Source organism: Chanos chanos, chromosome 8, assembly GCF_902362185.1.
Source record: "Chanos chanos chromosome 8, fChaCha1.1, whole genome shotgun sequence".
In the NCBI taxonomy this organism is placed as follows: Eukaryota; Metazoa; Chordata; class Actinopteri; order Gonorynchiformes; family Chanidae; genus Chanos; species Chanos chanos.
In genome coordinates, this window is record NC_044502.1 from 17,968,367 (window position 1) to 17,973,782 (window position 5,416).

Consider the following 5,416-nt stretch of genomic DNA (forward strand, 5'->3'; position numbering starts at 1 on the left):
AAAGATTAGGCTACGCTCTTTCCTCACACAGTCTGTTCCTCAACAATAGGGCACAGGATAGATCGCACGCTATGAATGACACACTGTGAAATGTAAATGTCCGCATTAATTTGTACATTCCCTGAAACGACAAGACTACAAGCTATTATAGCCTATAGTCTATACAACTCAAAACTGATCCATTTTACCCAACGCGGAGAAAACTCGTCATGAGATTCACTCCTGGCTGAGATTCTGTCGCCTCCCCTGTGCTTTGGAGAATAAATAGTTTATGAGGAGCCGGGGCGTTCAAGGCTTCACTCACCCTGCACGCTTCCGTCTGACGTCACGCCCTCTGTGTGATGTCATTTTGTCAGCCAATCTCAATTTAAATACAGACATTTTAAAACTTTGATATATATGCTCTGATTTGGTCCCAATGATCATTAGGCTAAAATAAATGTATAATTTAAAAATACAGTCCATCATTAGGCTACTACCAGGATGTTATTTTCGTCGTGTTCCAAAGTTTTTATTCTGTTACCCTGAAAATTATTGCTTGCATTTATTTAATTACTGCACTGCAGGCATTTTACTTTGTCGTTAATTCATTTTTATGTTTTCGCTTTTCGCTGCAGAAAATTGCGTTAGCCCATGTAATCTGGATTCACATGAGTTTTAACTTTAAAGATTTTCGCCAATTTTATCGTTGAGGCATTTGCTGAACCTTTATAGAAGTTTCTTGGCATGAACGGGATTACGTGTAAACCTTTGCGTTCGCATTTAATCCTTTTTGGAGTCGAAATGTTGACACAATAAACGAGATTTTATCACATCCTGAATGCAAAAGGAAAAGCACATCTAAAAACAATTACTCACCTATAGTCTCACATTTCATAATAGGGAAATCTCAACAGTTCTCATTTTCAAACAACCATTTTCGTTCTCTGAGAATTGATCCAATCGTTTCTTACACATACAAAATAAAAATTTAAACCTCACGAGCTGGGAAGGCAGTGTATTCAGTGCACCAACTATTCAACATGCTAACTTCTCATACATAATTTCACACCAGACATTTTCAGCAGTTCTTACTGTGGTATATATTCCTGGCTCGTGTTTTTCGTTCATTTATACCGTCGCCAAATGATATTTTTGTAAAATAACCATTACAAGAGGTCTTATGAACCATCAACTGACCACACTTCTTTGAAGAGTAAAATGTGTACCTGTTAGACTTATTACTGCAATATTTAACGAATTACTATGTAACTACGATTTGATTTAGATTGGAACTCTTGAACGGTTTTCACCCAACATTATCGTTCGTCATGACTAAAAACATGATTTTTAGTTTCGTGGCCGTTTTGTAGGCAATATTAGCAAATAAAACTTCCAAAACTTCCTGTCAGTGTGTGCGAGGTTCCTCGGGCCCTTTTGTTTGCCTTTGGCGAGAATTTGAAATGGTGAGGATCTGGTGATCGGAATGCATAGGCTACTCTAAACCCAACGAACTTACTCACCGGACAGGAAAAAAGAGAGAAAGAGAGAGAGAGAGGGAGACGAACTGAATGAACTCTTTGAACCCCATTGATAGCAATGCAGGGCTTGTGAGTGCATTTCCTCAGGCTAGGCTGCGCGCGGGTGCGTGGGGATGGGGGTAGGGTTAAGGTAGGATAGGGTGAAGGGGTCCAAACTACTCAATATGCTGTGTTTGGAGGGCTCCAAGTAAACGGGTACATATCTCTACAATGGGTGAGTCCACAAAACATACATACACACATGGACGGGGATGTTTTTGTCGTTTGTCATACTGATAATGTGCTGATAGTAAAGTCTGCTATGACATTCATCTGATAGGCTCAGTATTGATTTAAAGCTTTCATGTCTGATTGAAAAATGACCTGTAATCAATAAGTTTTTGAAGAGTTTGAAGCTCTTCCAATGTATTTGACAATAACCAGTAGCCTATTTATGTATTCAGTAGAATTTGTTCGAATTTCAGTGCTATGAAATAATTGACTGAGAGACTAAATTTCACAATCTTCCCAAATTACCAGGAGAAGCAATTTTTAAAAACTTTTTCGTCTGTTACCTCTCGAATATAACAAAGATATTACCTGTTTTGTTTAGGTCGTTGCGTTTTGAAATCATTCCTTTTAACCATTAAAATAATTTTGAATAATTACATCTTATGTTAGTGTGAACATAGTTCAGAGAATTTTGAAGGTAGTTGGTAATGGTAATGGAGGGAAAATACCACAATTCCATTGTTTCGTTCATCGTTATCTTCTTGGAAAACAAGCTAAAATGTTGACCAAAACTGTTTTGAACTATAAACATTATTTTTTACTGAAGAAAGAAGTGGTTTGTTGGCCAGATCCGAATAGTGTCCTTCTTTTGTCAAATTAGTTTAACAAGAAAACTTAAACAACGTTAACTTTGGTACTTTCAAACCTGGTAAGATTTTAAAATGTATTTACAACCAAATTATTAAAACACATTTACATTCCTCTCAGTCTATGTGTGTGTAACATAACACACTCATTACGTCCAAATAATCAGATATTTTCTTATCGAATAATAGTTGCTTTAAGACTTTTAATTTGTAAGACACAACTGGTAAGAACAGATGCTTCTAAGAGTCCTGGTAACATCGAAAATGTGTAAAATCATGAGCACATTTGGATTTCTCTCATTTTAAACTCTCAAAAAATAACCTAACACGTGGGCAGAGTAGCCTAGTCTAAGAGACTGCTAAGGCTGCTAATTACTGTTTGAATTTTAACCGGAAACATGCGTCAGAGGCTTTGAATTTCAGACATTCAGAGGAGATCTGAATTCTTCTGCCTTGAATGAAAGTTTATTTACACTTTCAGAGCTACTTTGGAAACGTCAAGACTAGATGGGTTTGTTAAGTTGAACCAGTTAATAAACGTATGTTTTTTTTAACATAAAGTGTCAACGAAACTGAAAGGCTGTTTTTAAACATCACCTAGGAACGTAACACATGATTTCCTTAAGTTATGTTTGTAAACAAATGATCAAGGTAGGAGACACGAGCTGCATCACTAGATCGCGCTGAAGATGGTTTTCAAACGTAAAAATGTGTTATTTGTAGTATTTTTAGAAATATTGGAGAGAGAGAGAGAGTTATGATTGCTATTAAATATGCGCCAAGTGTCTGCTCTTTCTCACCACCTATTTCCATGTTTGACTGCACTCTTTGTCTACGTTTTCGTTTTTATCTCCGTTATCTTCTGGGAGAACCGTATCACACCACGGAGAGACTAAGACGTATCTCCGAACTCTGCGGGATCAAACGGGGACATTTAGGGTGTGTCAGTACGGCTTGCACTGGTCGGTAGATACTCCGGTTCGTGGGTTAGTTCATGAGGTACCGAAGGAAAGGTTGATGCAGGAAATGAGTGACTGGATAATATCTGACCCTGGTGACCGGCGGTCCGACCTGCACCGTAATGCCGTGAGGACTACAGGGGCAGGCGCACAGCCCACCCCCTTCTCCACCCCAAAATCCTCCACACAGCATCTTCAAAAACAGCCGTCGTTACCCTGCGCTTTGGGGGCAGGGGTAAAACTCGTGAATTCCGGAGGGTGGGCGATTTGGTTGGTGGGTGGGTTGAAGCGAAGGGGTGGTTCTTCTGGGTGGTGGTGTGGGGGTAGTTGTTGATTCACTTTTCTAACGTGTTTTCTCCATGACTCAAAAGATGGACCGAGAGAGAGAAAGAGAGGGAGAGAAAAACTTTTCTGACGCGTGTAGCACCAGTTCACTTTTTTTCTGAACAAAAAAAAGAAAAAGATGAAATCAAGGCAGTAACTTTATCAGACGACCTGAATAGCTTAGATATAGGCTTATATCTTAGATTAAAAAGTATAGAGGGAAGAAATGTGTAGATTCGTCCAAGAAAGGGTATTATCTCTCTGTTTACTAGTGACGAAACCTGATGTGTGCCCTTTAGAGGTCAGAATTTGAAGTGGACAAATTCTGAAGATGTTCCCGGGCTTTTAACTGTTCGTCCAAGTAATTGGAACGCGACGTCACTTTTTAAAAGCATCTGATTAGCCCTGTGGTCAGCAAAACATTCTAACACGTTTACTCTTGCTTTCAATTTTCTTTTCTCAAGTTTCGATCTGAACATTGTAGCAGTGAGACACTTCCTCTCCCACTAGGATTCTGAAAGACACATAGTGAACCAAAACATTTCCGAGAATGATGTGGAGGAAAAGCATCCAGTTTTACCCACCTCACTTTCACTCAGAGGTTAATACCGCCACATTACCATCACACAGCAGTAAATGTTATCAAAAATAATCGGAGCCCTTTCAAGAAATAAATGTTCGCATCAGTCTGCATAAAAAAATCTTCCCCTAAATATGAATAAAAGTGATTTCAGTGACGTAAGAGAATAGGGTCTTTGGATATCCCATTGACAATAAGTAGTTTGGTTCTAGCCTATTGTACAGATCGCTGTGTTGTAGCAATAACGTCATATTACTCGATGCCACAGCTGAACATTACGATTAACGGCTAACATTATGATTGTAAATAGCGCTATACAAATAGAATTGAATTGAATTGATTAACAACAACTACAAAAATATATTCAGCAATCATTTAATCTTTTGGCCGGATTGAAGCTGTTTACGGTAACCGTGTGTTAGTTGTAAAGTGGTTGTGACCCTCCACTTACTTTAAAACGATATGTTGTTATTGATAAACAACAGCCAGAGTTTCCGTTTGAGTGTAATTCTGTGAAACAGTATGAAAACGCATGTAACATGATAAGGAAAAGTCATAAGGATTTTTTTTGTAGATATGGGCAACAGGTAGCTAATAAATCAGTCACATTGAAAGTCTTGCAACGCATATGCTCACGACTCTTGTGTGGCATTGGTTGCGAATGGTGGAACTAAGAATTCCTAATATCTTTGACGACCTAGTATGCGGTTGTCCTATGTTCAACTGCTCTCTGTCTCTCTCTCTCTCTCTCTCTCTCTCTCTCTCTCTCTCTCTCGGACTTGGTGCGGAATTAAGAGCAAGAGGGCATGTAATTGACACAGTCACGTGTGTAATGCAGCGAGCGAGCGAATGGGAGAGGGGAAGAGAGCGAGGGAGACTGAAAAGAGAGCGCAAGCGAGGGAAGGGGAGTGTGTCAGAGAGAACGAGAGAGTGTTCAAACGTACGAACGAACGAACGAGTGAGTGTGCGAGGGAGGGAAAAAGAGATAGAGAGGGAAACGGAGAGGGGGAAAGAGACATGACAAAATATCAGAAGAGGACAGGCACGCAGTACCATGCGAGCTAAATTTGAGCCCGCTGGAAATCGGGATGTCGGTTCTACGGTGAGACTCACTGCGCCGTGTGACAGAGGAAGCGTTTTTACTGGAACTTTGGATCAGAGGGGCCGCGCAGCAAC